The sequence below is a fragment of the Hyperoodon ampullatus genome (genome assembly GCF_949752795.1).
Source record: "Hyperoodon ampullatus genome assembly, chromosome: 14".
Taxonomy (NCBI): Eukaryota; Metazoa; Chordata; class Mammalia; order Artiodactyla; family Ziphiidae; genus Hyperoodon; species Hyperoodon ampullatus.
This window is the reverse complement of record NC_136927.1, coordinates 12,090,141-12,107,941: the sequence shown is the minus strand read 5'-3', so window position 1 is coordinate 12,107,941 and position 17,801 is coordinate 12,090,141. Positions and strand designations below refer to the sequence as shown.

The window sequence follows — 17,801 nt, the reverse complement described above, 5'->3', positions numbered from 1 at the left end:
CCAGACACTATAAAACTCTTAGAGGAAAACATAGGAAGAACACTCTATGACATAAATCACAGCAAGATCCTTTTGACCCACCTCCTAGAGAAATGGAAATAAAAACAAAAATAAACAAATGGGACCTAATGAAACTTCAAAGATTTTGCACAGCAAAGGAAACCATAAACAAGATGAAAAGACAACCCTCAGAATGGGAGAAAATATTTGCAAATGAAGCAACTGACAAAGGATTAATCTCCAAAATATACAAGCAGCTCATGCAGCTCAATATCAAAAAGCACAAAAAACCCAATCCAAAAATGGGCAGAAGACCTAAATAGATATTTCTCCAAAGAAGATATACAGATTACCAACAAACCCATGAAAGGATGCTCAACATCACTAACCATTAGAGAAATGCAAATCAAAACTACAATGAGGTATCACCTCACACTGGTCAGAATGGCCATCATCAAAAAATCTACAAGCGATAAATCCTGGAGAGGCTGTGGAGAAAAGGGAACCCTCTTGCACTGTTGGTAGGAATGTAAATTGATACAGCCACTATGGAGAACAGTATGGAGGTTCCTTAAAAATCTACAAATAGAACTACCATATGACCCAGCAATCCCACTACTGGACATATACCCTGAGAAAACCATAATTCAAAATGGGACATGTACACATTTTTCATTGCAGCACTATTTACAATAGCCAGGACATGAAGTAACCTAAGTGTCCATCAACAGATGAATGGATAAAGACGATGTGGCACATATATACAATGGAATATTACTCAGCCATAAAAAAGAAACGGAACTGAATAATTTGTAGTGAAGTGGATGGACCTAGAGTTGGTCATACAGAATGAAGTAAGTCAGAAAGAGAAAAACAAATACTGTATGCTAACATATATATGGAATCCAAAAGAAAAAAATGGGTTCTGATGAACCTAGGGGCAGGACAGTAATAAAGGCACAGATGTAGGGAATGGACTTGAGGACACGGGCAGGGGGAAGAGTAAGCTGGGACAAAGTGAAAGAGTAGTATTGACATATATACACCACCAAATATAAAATAGGTAGCTAGTGTGAAGCAGCTGCATAGCACAGGGAGATCAGCTCGGTGCTTTGTGTCCACCTAGAGGGGTGGGATAGGGAGGGTGGGAGGGAAGCGAAAGAGGGCAGTGCTATGGGGATATATGTATACAATATAGCTGATTCACTTTGTTATACAGCAGAAACTAACACAACATTGTAAAGCAATTATACTCCAATAAAGATGTTAAAAAAAGAAAACTATATGAGATATTAAGTATTCATCATTGTTTTAAGGCACTAAGTTTAAGGACCATGTACGATGCAACAAGAAATAACTAATTTAGTTGTGTACACATAGAGAAGAAGGTGTATTTGAAGTATATTTGGAGGTACACTTGATGAGATGTGATAAAGGTCTGGATTTGTGGGTGGGGTTTGAGGAGAGCAGAATTGAGAACACCTCCCAGATTTCTGGCCTGTAAAAATGGGGAGATCGCATTATATAGTGAGAGTAAGGAAGGTATTAAAGAGGAACACATCTGAGGTCAAGAGTCCAGGTTTGAAAATGTTTAGTTAAAGATGCCTGTAGGGCTTCCCTGGTGGCGCAGTCGTTGAGAGTCCGCCTGCCGATGCACGGGACACGGGTTCGTGCCCCGGTCCGGGGGGATCCCACATGCCGCGGAGCGGCTGGGCCCATGAGCCATGGCCGCTGAGCCTTCACATCCGGAGCCTGTGCTCCGCAACGGGAGAGGCCACAACTGTGAGAGGCCGCGTACCACAAAAAAAAAAAAAAAAAAAAAAAAAAAGATGCCTGTAAAACATCCAAGAGGATAAATAAGCTGAAAAATATTAATCTGGGCTACAGATATAAATTGGGGAGATTTTGGCTTAATGATGGTATTTAGAATCATAGGAATAAATTATATCAACTAGACCAGGATGATGACTCTGCCTCAAGAGCTGAAGTTTGATGATTTTCATAATGTAGAAATCTAGAAGAGAAGCTGACACATGAGAATGAGGGGGAGGGGAAATGGTTAGAGAAGTTGGAAGAAAGAGGAAAATGGGAAAATGTGGAGTCACAGAAGCCAAGATAATAGGTTCCCAAGGAGGAGAAAGAAGTTGGTGTCAAAAGTTACTGAGAAGTTTAGTACAATATTGACTGAAAAGAAAGTAGTACAATCATTCTTAACCTTGGCTGCATTTTGGAATCAACTGGTGAATGTTTAAAAACCGGATTTTTGGTTTTATTGGATTTTTTGGTGCAAAATGATGCTGATTTAATTGGGCTTGTGTATGGATAGCTGTCTATATTTTTAAAGATTTCCAGAGTATTCCTGTGTACAATATTGAGAACCAGCGATAGGATGGATTTGGCAATGTGGCAGTACTTGTAGACCTTGGCAAAATTGTGGGCCAGAAACCAAATTTGGTAGGTTGAGGAATCAAATCCTCATCACAATTTATCTTTTTTTTGTTGTTTTTGATAGAGCAATGTTACAGTTTTCCCATTTTCCTAATCTAATAAATTGAACTTTTCGGTAATAACCTTGTCTTGGGACACTTTTTAACTATTTCCTAGGTCTGTGGTTCTAAACCTAGGCTACTGTTAGAACCATCTGCAGAGCTTTGTAAAATATTCTCAGACAATCCCTACCCCAGGTTAATTAAATCAGATCCTAACAGTGGAAAATGAACAAGGGGATTTTTTTTTTTAGAATTTTTATGTTACTTTATTTTTAGATTTTTTTGATATGGACCGTTGTTTTAAGTCTTCATGGAATTTGTTAAAATACTGCTTCTGTTTTGTTTGTTTGTTTGTTTGTTTGTTTATATACACCAGGTTCTTATTAGTCATCAATTTTATATACATCAGTGTATACATGTCAATCACAATCGCCCAATTCATCACACCACCACCACCACTCCCCCGCTGCTTTCCCCCTTTGGTGTCCATATGTTCGTTCTCTACATCTGTGTCTCAATTTCTACCCTGCAAACTGGTTCATTTGTACCATTTTTCTAGGTTCCACATATATGCATTAATATACGATATTAGTTTTTCCCTTTCTGACTTACTTCACTCTGTATGACAGTCTATACATCCATCCACATCTCTACAAATGACCCAATTTCGTTCCTTTTTAGGGCTGAGTAATATTCCATTGTATATATGTACCACATCTCCTTTATCTATTCGTCTGTCAGTGGGCATTTAGGTTGCTTCCATGACCTGGCTATTGTAAATAGTGCTGCAATAAACATTGGGGTGCATGTGTCTTTTTGAATCATGGTTTTCTCTGGGTATCTGCCCAGTAGTGGGATTGCTGGATCATATGGTAATTCTATTTTTAGTTTTTTAAGGAACCTCCATACTGTTCTCCATAGGGGCTATATCAATTTACATTCCCACCAAAAGTGCAAGAGAGTCCCCTTTTCTCTACATCATCTCCAGCATTTGTTGTTTTCAGATTTTCTGATGATGCCCATTCTAACTGGTGTGAGGTGATACCTCATTGTAGTTTTGATTTGCATTTCTCTAATAATTAGTGATGTTGAGCAGCTTTTCATGTGCTTCTTGTCCATCTGCATGTCTTCTTTGGAGAAATGCCTATTTAGGTCTTCTGCCCATTTTTGGATTGGGTTGTTTGTTTCTTTAATATTGAGCTGCATGAGCTGTTTATATTTTGCAGATTAATCCTTTGTTGATTCGTTTGCAAATATTTTCTCCCATTCTGAGGGTTGTCTTTTCATCTTGTTTATGGTTTCCTTTGCTGTGCAAAAGCTTTTAAGTTTCATTAGGTCCCATTTGTTTATTTTTGTTTTTATTTCCATTACTCTAGGAGGTGGATCAAAAAAGATCTTGCTGTGATTTATGTCAAAGTGTGTTCTTCCTATGTTTTCCTCTAAGGGTTTTATAGTTTCTGGTCTTACATTTAGGTCTCTAATACATTATGAGTTTATTATTGTGTATGGTGTTAGGGAGTGTTCTAATTTCATTGTTTTACATGGAGCTGTCCAGTTTTCCCAGCACCATTTATTGAAGAGACTGTCTTTTCTCCATTGTATATCCTTGCCTCCTTTGTCATAGATTAGTTGACCATAGGTGTGTGGTTTTATCTCTGGGCTTTCTATCTTGTTCCATTGATCTATATTTCCATTTTTGTGCCAGTACAATATTGTGTTGATTACTGTCACTTTGTAGTATAGTCTGAAGCCAGGGAGCCTGATTCCTCCAGCTCCATTTTTCTTTCTCAAGATTGTTTTGGCTATTCGGGGTCTTTTGTGTTTCCATACAAATTTTAACATTTTTTGTTCTAGTTCTGTAAAAAATGCCATTGGTAATTTGATAGGGATTGCACTGAATCTGTAGATTGCTTTGGGTAGTATGTCATTTTCACAAAATTGATTCTTTAATTCCAAGAACATGGTATATCTCTCCAGCTGTTGGTATCATCTTTAATTTCTCTCATCAGTGTCTTATAGTTTTCTGCATATGGGTCTTTTGTCTCCCTAGGTAGGTTTATTCCTAGGTATTTTATTCTTTTTGTTGTAGTGGTAAATGGGAGTGTATCCTTAATTTCTCTTTCAGATTTTTCATCATTAGTGTATAGGAATGCAGGAGATTTCTGTTCATTAATTTTCTATCCTGCAACTTTACCAAATTCATTGATTAGCTCTAGTAGTTTTCTGGTACCATCTTTAGGATTCTCTATGTATGGTATCATGTCATCTGCAAACTGTGACAGTTTTACTTCTTCTTTTCCAATTTGTATTATTTTATTTCTTTTTCTTCTCTGTTTGCTGTGGCTAGGACTTCCAAAACTATGTTGAATAATAGTGGTGAGAGTGGACATCCTTGTCCTGTTCCTGATCTTAGAGGAAATGCTTTCAGTTTTTCACCATTGAGAATGATGTTTGCTGTGGGTTTGTCATATATGGCCTTTACTGTGTTGAGGTAGGTTCCCTCTATGCCCACTTTCTGGATAGTTTTTATCATAAATTGGGGTTGAATTTTGTCAAAAGCTTTTTCTGCATCTATTGAGATGATCATGTGGTTTTTATTCTTCAATTTGTCAATATGGTGTATCACATTGATTGATTTGCATATATTGAAGAATCCTTGCATCACTGGGATAATTCCCACCTGATCATGGTATATGATCCTTTTAATGTGTTGTTGGATTCTGTTTGCTACTATTTTGTTGAGGATTTTTGCATTTATATTCATCAGTGATATTGGTCTGTAATTTTCTTTTTTTGTAGTATCTTTGTCTGGTTTGGGTATCAGGGTGATGGTGGTCTCATAGAATGAGTTTGGGAGTGTTCCTTCCTCTGCAATTTTTTGGAAGAGTTTGAGAAGGATGGGTGTTAGCTCTTCTCTAAATGTTTGATGGAATTCACCTGTGAAGCCATCTGGTCCTGGACTTTTGTTTGTTGGAAGATTTTTCATCACAGTTTCAATTTCATTACTTGTGATTGGTCTGTTCATATTTTCTATTTCTTCCTGGTTCAGTCTTGGAAGCTTATACTTTTCTAAGAATTTGTCCATTTCTTCCAGGTTGTCCATCTTATTGGCATAGAGTTGCTTGTAGTAGTCTCTTAGGATGTTTTATATTTCTGTGGTGTCTCTTGTAACTTCTCCTTTTTCATTTCTAATTTTATTGATTTGAGTCCTCTCCCTCTTTTTCCTGATGAGTCTGGCTAATGGTTTATCAATGTTGTTTATCTTCTCAAAGAACCCGCTTTTAGTTTTATTGATCTTTGCTATTGTTCTCTTTGTCTGTATTTCATTTATTTCTGCTCTGATCTTATGATTTCTTTCCTCCTGCTAACTTTGGGTTTTGTTTGTTCTTCTTTCTCTAGTTCCTTTAGGTGTAAGGTTAGATTGCTTATTTGAGATTTTTTTTTGCTTCTTGAGGTAGGCTTGTATAGTTATAAACTTCCCTCTTAGAATTGCTTTTGCTGCAACCCATAAGTTTTAGATCGTTGTGTTTTCATTGTCATTTGTCTCTGGTATATTTTGATTTCCTCTTTGATTTCTTCAGTGATCTCTTTCTTATTTAGTAATGTATTGTTTAACCTCCATGTTTTTGTGTTTTTTACATTTTTTTCCCTGTAATTCATTTCTAATCTCATAGTGTTGTGGTCAGAAAAGATTCTTGATATTATTTCAATTTTCTTAAATTTACTGAGGCTTGATTTGTGACCCAAGATGTTATGTATCCTGGAGAATGTTCTGTGTGCACTGGAGAAGAAAGTGTAATATGCTATTTTTGGATGGAATGTCCTTTAAATATCAATTAAATCTATCTGGTCTATTATGTCATTTAAAGCTTCTGTTTCCATATTTCTTTTAATTTTGGATGATCTGTCCATTGGTTTAAGTGACGTGTTAAAGTCTCCCACTATTATTGTGTTACTGTTGATTTCCTCTTTTATAGCTGTTAGCAGTTGCCTTATGTATTGAGGTGCTCCTATGTTGGGTGCATATATATTTATAATTGTTATATCTTCTTCGTTGATTGATCCTTTGATCATTATGTAGTGTCCCTCCTTATCTCTAATAACAGTCTTTATTTTAAAGTCTATTTTATCTGATATGAGTATTGCTACTCCAGCTTTCTTTTGATTTCCATTTGCATGGAATATCTTTTTCCATCCCCTTACTTTCAGTCTGTATGTGTCCCTAGGTCTTAAGTGGGTCTTCTGTAGACAGCATATATATTGGTCTTGCTTTTGTATCCATTCAACAAGCCTGTGTCTTTTGGTTGGAGCATTTAATCCATTCACATTTAAGGTAATTATCAATATGTATTTTCCTATGAACATTTTCTTAATTGTTTTGGGTTTGTTTTTGTAATTCCTTTTCTTCTCTTGAGTTTCCCACATAGTGAAGTTCCTTTAGCATTTGTTGTAAAGCTGATTTGGTGGTGCTGAATTCTCTTAGCTTTTGCTTGTCTCTAAAGCTATTGATTTCTCCATGGAATCTGAATGAGATCCTTGCAGGGTAGAGTAATCTTGGTTGTAGGGTCTTTCCTTTTATCACTTTAAGTATATCTTGCCACTCCCTTCTGGCTTGTACAATGTCTGCTGAGAAATCAGCTGTTAACCTTATGGGAGTTCCCCTGTATGTTACTTGTCCTTTTTCCCTTGATGTTTTCAATAATTTTTATTTGTCTTTAGTTTTTGCCAGTTTGATTCCTATGTGTCTTGGTGTGTTTCTCCTTGGGTTTATCTTGTATGAGACTCTCTGCGCTTTCTGGACTTGGGTGGCTATTTCCTTTCCTATGTTAGGGAAGTTTCCAACTGTAATCTCTTCAAATATTTTCTTGAGTCCTTTCTCTCTCTCTTCTCACCCCTATAATGTGAATGTTATGGCATTTAATGTTGTCCCAGATGTCTCTTATGCTGTATTCATTTCTTTTTATTCTTTTTTCTTTATTCTGTTTTGCAGCAGTGAATTCCACCATTCTGTCTTCCAGGTCACTTATCCGTTCTTCTGTCTCAGGTATTCTACTATTGATTCCTTCTAGTGTAGTTTTCATTTCAGTTATTGTATTGTTCATCTCTGTTTGTTTGTTCTTTAATTCTTCTAGGTCTTTATTAAATATTTCTTGCATCTTCTTGATCTTTACCTCTATTCTTTTTCCAAGGTCCTGTATCATCTTCACTCTCATTAGTCTGAATTCTTTTTCTGGAAGGCTGCCTATCTCCACTTCATTTAGTTGTTTTCCTGGGGTTTCATCTTGTTCCTTCATCTGGTATGTAGCCCTCTGCCTTTTCATCTTGTCTATCTTTCTGTGAATGTTTTTTTTTGCTGTTCCACAGGCTGCAGGTTATTAGTTCTTCTTGCTTCTGCTGTCTTCCCTCTGGTGGATCACTGCTTCTGTTTTATGTTTTGGTTTTTGGCCCCAAGGCTTGTGGGATCTTAGCTCCGTGATCACTGATTGAACTTGCACCCCCTACCCCCTGGTGGTGCAGTGGTTGAGAGTTCGCCTGCCGATGCAGGGGACATGGGTTTGTTCCCCAGTCCGGGAGGATCCCACATGTTGCGGGATCTTTAAAAAAATGTTTTGTTTCTTTTTTAAAAATATACAGACATAATTTAATGCCTTTTCACAAGAATATAACCCAAGCCTTGTTAAAGCCTCATATTCTATAAAGGCATCTAAAATGCCAATCCACGGCACAGCGCTTTTGCTCTTCCCCTCCATTTATGTGGTAATTCTCATGGATTTCTGGCCGGATGTCACAGACAAAGGCCAAGAGGTTATCCAGGACTTCATCCCTGTTCTGCCGGAAGTAGGTCTGAAGGATGGTCATCTTCTCCTGGGTGTCCTCCTCCACTTCAGTGCTTCAACTGCCGTGGGATCCCAGAGCTGCAGCTTCCTTGGCCTTGAACTCCTTCTCCCTCTGCAGGCGGTACTGTTCAATTTCAGCCTGGGCTTCTTCTTTGGCCTGCTTCAGCCTCTGGTTCTTTCACTTGCAGGCCTTGCACACCTACTCGGCGGCCCGCTTCTCAGCCTGGAGCAGCTGCTGGATGCCCTGCGACTGACTGGCCAGGGAAGTCCCAAGGGGATTTTTTGAAAGCACCCCAGAGTATTAATGTACAGCAAGGCAGAGACCATTTCTGGGTGTTATGTAGAAACAATGTAAATTTGCTGTTTATTTGGTGCTGGAATATCTAGGGAAGTAGAGATTCTTTAGTACCTACAAGCAAGTGCTGTAGATCACAAGATGTCAAATGCTAAAAGGAAAATGATAGAAAGAGTTTCCATTGGCTGAACCCTCAATGGAAGCTCAAACTTTGTAGACTCCTCAAGACTTTACTGATAATGTATTCTCTCCCAACAGCTACTCATAAGTAGTGAAATACTACCGAATAGAGGAGCTGAAATGGAGGAAATGTATGACATTTGCCTCCTAGGAAGAAAGATTTTCTTTGACCAATGCATTTCATAAGTCTAGGAGGCAGCATCAACATAGAATACTATGTGAGCAGTGCCCCCTGCAGCTGTGCATGCACCAGCCCTGTCTATAATTCATCTTCATGAAGAATGCACACCACTGAGGCAAGTTGGATTGACAGTACTGACTCTTCCTGAAGTTCATTTGGCTTCACATTGCTAACATCTTCCAAGGGATTGCAAGTCACATTTCTCTTTATCTTCAATAAATTATCCGAAGAACTCCAAGGGCCATAACATTTCATAAGGAACTCAGCTCTGGTAACAGAAAGGCAATACTTTTGATCTCTAGCTTTTGAGGTAGGCAGCTGGAAATATAGCCAAAGGATTTCAAGTTCACAAAAGTGAAAGCAAGGGAAATCTGCTAATCCCTGTTCACTCTCTAATATTCCTGTGTCTTTCTATGTGACATAGAATTGGTAGGCTCAGAATTTGCCATAAAAACACTGTTCACTTCATGCTTGGTTCTTTAATAACATCTTAACTCTTTCACTTACTAGCTATGTGACTTGACAAGTTATTTGACTTCCCTCTGTTTCTTTGTGTGTAAAATAGGGGCACACATTTACTATAGTAGTGTTTAGTACTATTCACCAAATATTGCCTGTTCCTTCCACTTCTGGATACACTGTGGGGTTGCACTCCCTGCTCTGCCCCCTTGTGGTTGGGTGGTGCCAGGTAATTAGCTCTGAACAATGAGTTGGGAGCAGAAGTGATGTTTGCCATTTCCAGGCTCGAGCTTTGAGGTGCAGGTTTGAGACTTCCTAGGTCTCGTTCTCTCTCTGTGCTGCTGGCTACGCTGTCAGCCAAGGAGAGATGAAACAGGGCCCAGAGCTGCCTGTCAGTGGATATGGTGGTTTATAAACAGCTGAGATTACAGACTGTTGACTACCCTGACTAATAGACTTATCTGTAGGTTTGTGGTGAGGACTCAATGGGATAATATATTGTAGGCAATTGCTCTGCTTACTATCTGTCACACTATAATGTGCTAAATACATATATGTTTCCATCTTTCATTTAAGTATTACTGGCTTTCTCTGTCTAAATATTTGCATTTGTGTAGCTTTCAGGACTTAATCTTCAGATCAGGATTGAATGATACAAGCTACCTTTAGAAGTATCAACTCTGACCTTTACTTATACATGAAAATTATTAATCAACAAGTTAGTAAATCATATTTTCATCTCGTGATAATTGGTGATAAAAAAGAACCTCTAAGAACTTAACATTACTTTGCTCACAAAAGTGAAATGACAAAAACTGTATCTAATCTTCTTTTTAATAAATAACCACATGTAACTGATTTACTCAGCTCTTACCAAATCAAGTGAGGGAAAGCTAACCTGGTTTATAAATATTGGAGTGTTGAGTTTTAACACATAATAAATGCAAAGCATAAGGAATTAAAGAAGAAACTCAAAGGAAATAATATTCTAAAATAACGTTGGTTCTTCTTTTCTCTCATTGCCATTTTTTCAAACATTTATGTTCTACCTATAAATATGCACCTGTATAAATTATGACTAAATCTATTTACACTGCTTCACAGTAAATATTTTGCTGAATGTGTGGGATTTTAATCTCCGGTGTATTGTGTACTAAAGGGTAATTGATTTGGCAACAGAAATGGATAGTTATCTTCCATTAAAAGCCACCTCTATAATTCATAACTGGACTGAGGTTCTGCTCCCAAACCAATGATATGCTTAACTTCCAAAAGGTCTAAAACAAATTTTCCAGTTATGATTTCCAGAGTCATATTTTCCTCCATTTTAAAAGACTGCAATATTTATATTATTTTCCATGGGTTCTCTAAATAATAGCTAAATGCCTTGACAATAAGTTGATTTGTTAAATTCAGTGATCTCTTGATAAGCAGTAGTTTGATTATTTGCTCATATTTTCAATCATCATGTCATTTATTTAATTTTTATATTTATTTTTAATAATTTTTCTTATAAAAGGAATACATAATCATACAGAAAAAAAAAAACCTTCAAATTAGGAGAAAAAGAAAAAAAGTCACCCATTATTCCAGCCCTAGAGAAAACCAGTTACCCTCTTGAGGACTTTTTATTCCAGTTATCTTGCTCTGCATACATTTGCCATAAAGGTACAATACAAATACAAAGTAATATATACTTATATACTGTTCTTTTTGGATAAACAACAAGGTCCTACTGTATAGCACAGGGAACTATATTCAATATCCTGTGATAAACCATAATGGAAAAGAATATGAAAAAGAATATATACGTATAACTGATTCACTTTGCTGTACAGCAGAAATTAACACAACATTGTAAATCAACTATACTTCAATAAAATTAAATAATAATAATAATAATATATACTGTTTTTTAACCTTCATTCTTGATTATAAATGTAACCTATATGGCTCCCTATAGAGAATTCTGAAAATATAAAAATTAAGGCAAAAACATAAACCAGGGAAAACCCATCAGAGATTACCATTATTCATATTTTAGTGCTTCCATTAAGAGCAATCATTACTCAACTACTTCAGAGTTCACTCAAAGAAATATTCCCTAAAATGGTCCTCAGAAGCACAATTACGTTTTCCAAATTTTTATTCACTTCTGAGTTGGATCACCATCATTCATCACGAATTTGCAATAGGAGACAACTACCTGTTACAACCTGATGTTATAGATACAAAAGACCCAGCCTCTTGTCACCAAGAGCTCCAGGTTTGGGGAGGATACAGACTAGAAAACAATGACAATACAGGGTGATTAGGTCTAGCATTTGAGATAAGCTCAGTCTGCAACAGAACTGGTTGGACAGAACACAAGCCTATCCTGCTGGGGGAGAAAGAGTCAGGAAAACAAGCTTCCTGGAGGCTACGCAGTAGGGCTTCACTCTGAGGGAGGGGTGCAGCCAAAGACAGGGAGGAGGAGAGTCAGCAGGGAGCATCCACTGTCCAGGATCAAAGATAATCCCACACTGTTGGAAGATAGAAAGATGGAGACAAGAGATGAGGAGGGAGAAGTTGGCACAGGCTTTGTATTCCATAGTGAGTCTGAGTTTTATGGAGAAGGTAACAAGGCAATTAAGCAACAGAGTTGACATGATCAGTGTGCATTTAAGAGGAGCATTCTGGCTGCAGGTGGGAAGGGATGGGAGATATGGCAAGGCTGAGGGCACAATAAGCTATGGCAGTCATCCAGATTAGACATGGAGAGGACTGGAGTGAAGGCAGTGGTAGCAATCAATGTCAGGAATGTCAAGGAGGCTTAGAATATTCCTTACCCCTCCATGTGCCACTTGGGGATTAAACTTGGATATTGGTCATGCCAGCCAAATTGTTGATAAGGCAATATCTCGACTTACCTTGATGACCTCCTTTGATATGAGATTGAACAAGACACATAACGATATATTTTGGATCCTGCTCCAAAGGGATCATCATATAAGACCTGGGTAAGATTCCAACACTATAATTGAAGTCAGGTAATAGGGACATATGCTATATCACTCATGGAGAGCAAATGGCTTGAAGACCCTTTTAGGGCAACATGACCACTGCAGAAGAACTAGAAAAATACTTTGGGTCATGGTGATTTATCTGAGCTGCAAGTTGAAAGTAGAATAAATCTATTCTGAACAATGTACTTACTGAATCATAGTCATTCATAGTATATTAACAAGAGAGTTACCCAAATGGGTACACATTTGCTGAATAAACAAATGTTGGATAGGGGATGAGGACTTACAAATGCCAAGGTATGTAGAGGTTCAATATCAATTTTTTTTGTCGACTGGGATTGCTAATGTGGTTTGCAGAGTTCTCTTGATCAAGGTGACTGACACTGAAAGCTATCCAAATTTTTTAGCACAGTGCTTACACCTGTCTATCATTTAGCTGCTGAAGACTTTTTTTCCTTTAATGATTAGAACTATCTGAAACTGGTTTGGATTGCTTCGTGAGGGGATAATGAGTTTGCTGTCACTAGAAGTATTTTCTTAAAAGGCTGAAAAACAAAACACTGGAGGACAATTTTAGGCAGGATTTATATGCAGATTAAAATACTGGTTTATAGCTGTAGACGGTTTTATTTATCTGTTGTAGTCATGGGATGATATGCTTATATATTACAGTAAGTCCCCTACATAGGAATCTTCAAGTTGCAAACTTGCAAAGATGTGAACGTGTGTTCACATATCCAAACACGTAAGTTAGTACACGTGTCTGGTGTACATTGTCACATATGTGCCTCCTCTACAAGTGGTTGTGCTTTCGTGTACTTTACTGTACAGTACTGAATAAAGTACAGTAATACAGTATCTTTATTTTAAGCCCAGGATGTGTGGAAGCAACCGTAAAAACAGCGGTGATGTAGCTGGTACTGCTAAGAAGCACTAAGCAATAACAATGGAAACAAAAGTGAAAATAATTGAGAGAGTGGAGAGAGGTGAAAAGATGGTAGATGTCATTCATTCTTATAGTAACTGAAGAACTGCAGAGATTCATAATGCAGAAAATGCAACCCAGTGCTTCTGTGTCATCTGTGACAAGGAAAAAAAGAGATACTACCCAGACATCACTGGATCGTTTCTTTAAGAGGTTAGATAGAATTGAATCCAGCAAGGAACCAGAACCTGTGTCATCTACGTCAGGCGTGAGTGAAATGGCAGCTTGCCCTCCGTCTCCTATTGCTGACGATCCTTCAGCTCTACCATCTCCCACCTCCTCTCCCTCCTCCAGTCAGTAACTCTTCTTGACTATTCACTTGATGCCAGCCCCTGTATGCCAGCTGTTGTACTGTACTTTTCAAGGTACTGTATTGTAAGATTAAAAATGTTTTATTTTTTGTGTTTGTTTTTTATGTATATTTGTGTTAAAAGTATTGTAAACCTATTTTGTGTTTGTTTGTTTTTTATGCATTATTTGTGTGAAAAATATTATAAACCTATTACAGTACAGTACTTTATAGCTGATTGTGTTAGTTGGGTACATAGGCTAACTTTGCTGAACTTACAAACAAATTGGACTTATGAAAGCACTCTCAGAATGGAACTCATTCATATGTAGGGGACTTACTGTACTTTTTCTTCCTTGCTACGCAGCACTACATAAACAAATTCAACTAAGTTAATAAAAGATTTAAGATACAAGGTCAGAAAACCAGATACCTAGAATTCCTTTAACACACATACTTAAAATTTGCATATGGATGATTAAGTTGGACCTTCTTACAAAGCAATGATTTAAATTTTTAATTCATTCAGCCTTAACTGAGAGCTAACTTTGTGTTGCCGGATATAAAAACAGATAGGTCATATATAAAGGGCTATTTAAAATTGTATCAAATTACAAACTGAGACAGATGTCTACTTCCATCATACAGCCCATGCAATGAAAGAAAACTTGATGAAAATAATCCATCATAGTGCAGAAAAATATAAGGTTTTCCATCAGAAGAACAAAAATTGTGAGAAAGCTCTGGAAGATAGAATACAGTCATGTGCAAACAAGACAACAACTCCAAATACATATGGGAGAAAACGATTCTTTCAAAAGTTGGAACTACCAGAGATACCCCAAAAGGACCGTGCCACCAATGGAGGAGTATGATTTAAGGGGACCCTGCCATTGCATGTTGATAAGTGATGCTGTTTCCATTGATAAGATTTCAGGAAATCTGTTAAGAAGTGAGATCTGAGATGGCTTCTTTATATATATATATATATATAGTTTTTAGTCTTCTTTCTAGCACTACTTACTGCACATGCTCAAGATGAAGCCCCGTGTCCCTTGGGAGTGTATTACATTGCAAAGAAGAGAAGTGTGACTCAGACAATTTTGACAGTGACTCCATAGCAAGAAAAAAATCATAAACTCATTTAAGTCCTTCTCAATGCCACACAATTACTAACAGAATATTGAGATCCTAAGACAAACTTCAGGACTGGTGTCTGAGAGATATGGAATTACCTTTCAGTTGAGAGGCAGGACAAAGTGGGGAAGTTGGTAACTCAAAAATTTTGAGAAGTCCAGCCCCAGGTATCTGGATTGTCATCTCCACTGTCTTTAGAAGGGGCTGAAAATTTCTGTGTCTCCAATGAGAGGTCTCTTTTTCTAAGGAACTAGATTAGAAAAATCTCGGATGGAAGATGGGAACTCTCAAAGCAGCAGCCAGTGAAAATAGGATTAGGATTTTTCCCCAAATCAAGAGCTTTTATTGCATCTTTAAAATGTCCCAGATGAGTCCGAAGTATCATCTGGCATCCTACTGCTTCTGTAGCTGGACAATGTAGATCTTATTCATCAGCCTGCTAAACTGTTCCTTTTTCAGAAACAGAGATAGCATCTGAAAGTTTTCTGATATCCTTGTTTTTAAGTATTGTGGCTTGCCGAATCAAAGCAGCTGAATTTGATACAAGTTCAATGTCATTTCCTTCAAAAATGAACTCATCTTTCTAGGCTTGAGCTAAACAAGCAATGCCTGACCTCATTTGAACCCTGTGGATGTATTTTTCACATCCCCCAAATTTCAGACTTCAACAAGAGAACCATTCTCCTAAATAATGACGTTGATGGGGAAGTGAGCATACACAGACCTCATCTTGTAAATGGAAGCCCAGTGTGACACCCTTGACCATGTTCTGTACACGACTACAGATAGTGTGCACCACTGCCAGTTCCTTTCTATCTCCCCACGCTTTGTCAGCCCGGAGCCTCATTTTTTTCTTTCCCAGGAGACTGAGTTCTACATTAATATGATTGAAGTCCCTCCACAGGGTGCCTCTGGGCCCTTCTCAATAATTGTGCATCCCTTCAGAGTGATGTCGACATCTTCTGGAATGTCGACAGTCTGATTTTGAGAATGGTCTTCATTCTTGCAGTAGATATGGCAAAAAGAGTGGGATTAGGACATTGGACTAATGGGTGGACAAAGAGAAATTGACTAGAGGAGAGAAACATGATGTTGAAATGGTAGCAAATAGAAAATCTGAAAGTTTATCCTGCAGGAGGGCTAAAAATAATTTTACTCTGAATGAGAATGTGATTGCTAAGAATCACTCTTCAAGCAATCAAGGATTTAAATTTCCTTGTTTCGACTCAGAATTTAAATGGGAAAACGGATGCAGAAGACTTCAGGACCACTCTCCCTTCTTCACATGGCTGGTTTCTTCCCATCCTCTGGGTTTCAACTTTAAGATTGCATTCTTAACATAAGGTTCTCCCTGACGACTTAGCAATTGGGTCTTATATAGTGCATTGAATGCAACACATGTGTGTGCTAAAGTCAAGTGGTTAGACACCGATGGGCCCCCAACACTGTTCATGGACATTTGCATCCCAGGTAGACGCTGTCAGAGCAACTGTGTCCTGCCCAGTTCCTGCTGGTCCTCTCTTCCAACTCTTCTCCTCACTGACAGCCTCTTATAAACCTCTTGCCACTCTCCTGGAGGGCTTTCTCTGGCTGCAGGTGCATGATCCAGCATGCAGGCTGGAGGTATCTGTGAATCAATGCCTCCAGAAGCAGCCCTCACCAGTCATCCAATGGAAAATGTCGGATAAATACCCCAAACCTCACCTCTCAGATGGGGCAACACTGAGGCATGTTATGCAAAGTCTCCTGAGAGTCCCCAGAGTCCTGAGACCCAGCTGCCCACATCAGGAATTCTGCTCATTTGCACACCCTTTGATTGGTTTTCTTTCCTTCCTTGTCTCCTTCTCCACTTGCCTTCCAGTGGTTCCTGGGATCGTCCCCCAGATAAACTACTTGCATTCACATCCTTATCTCAGAGTCTACTGGGGAAACTCATACTAAAAGAGCATTTTTCCACATAAGAAATTTAACCAACTATGGAGGAAAGTAGATGAAGACAAACTTGAACTAAAAATGACTGATGATTAGAAAGCAAAGAATAACAGCAATTGAAAACCATAGAGAACACCCCTAGGGATGCACTGATCAGTGTTTCCACCAAGCCTTGTGGGAGTGCATACCCCCAGCCTGTGCACAGCAGCAGTGCACGTTTTCCAGTGCTGTGAAAAATTCAGCAGAAGCCAACTTCCATTGGAACCCTCACTTAACTGTTCTTATTAAACTCCAATATCGTGCTATTTAAAACATATGAGGGACTTCCCTGGCAGTCCAGTGGTTAAGACTCTACAATCCCAGTGCAGGGTGTACAGGTTCAATCCCTGGTCAGGGAACTAAGATCCTGTATGCCGCGAGGAACAGCCAAAAAAAAAAAAAAGAAAATGTATGAATACTAAATTTTAGTAATAGTTAATTCCTCATATAGTCACTTACTAGTATGTAGCACTTGCTTATATGTATAAAATATGAATTGATATCATATGGTACATCATTTGCTCATAATAAAGAGAAAGCTTTGTGCCTTATCAGTTTAAGGTTCCTGAAAGCCTTGTGGATACTGGTCCACACTTTCACCAACCCTGCACTAAATAGAGACCATACTGGGAAAAAAAAAAAATTATCACAAGCAAATGCCCACGGTTTTCCTGGCAGCTCGACCCCGGGACCAAACATACTTTAAACAGTTATGTTTCTAGTCCCTGAATGAGTAAACATACCTTCATGGGGAAAAGAAAAACATACAACAGTCTTACCAAGTTGTTTCTTTTTTTTTTTAACATCTTTATTGGAGTATAATTGCTTTACAATGTTGTGTTCATTTCTGCTGTATAACAAAGTGAATTAGCTATATGTATACATATATCCCCATACCCCCTCTCTCTTGCCTCTCCCTCCCACCCTCCCTATCCCACCCCTCTAGGATGTCACAAAGCACCGAGCTGACCTA

The 17,801-nt window shown here is 38.1% G+C and overlaps 2 pseudogenes across 2 annotated transcripts; both read right to left on the bottom strand.

Moving 5' to 3' along the window:
- Positions 1–8,174: 8,174 nt before the first annotated feature.
- LOC307062992 (V-type proton ATPase subunit G 1-like) lies at positions 8,175–9,451 on the bottom strand (annotated as a pseudogene). Its single transcript has 2 exons — positions 9,447–9,451; positions 8,175–8,580 (listed from the first exon to the last, which is right to left on the bottom strand). The product of its transcript is annotated as a V-type proton ATPase subunit G 1-like (transcript).
- Positions 9,452–15,281: 5,830 nt separating this feature from the next.
- On the bottom strand, positions 15,282–15,873 carry LOC307063379 (large ribosomal subunit protein uL6-like; annotated as a pseudogene). The gene has a single exon. The product of its transcript is annotated as a large ribosomal subunit protein uL6-like (transcript).
- Between the last annotated feature and the right edge of the window lie 1,928 nt (positions 15,874–17,801).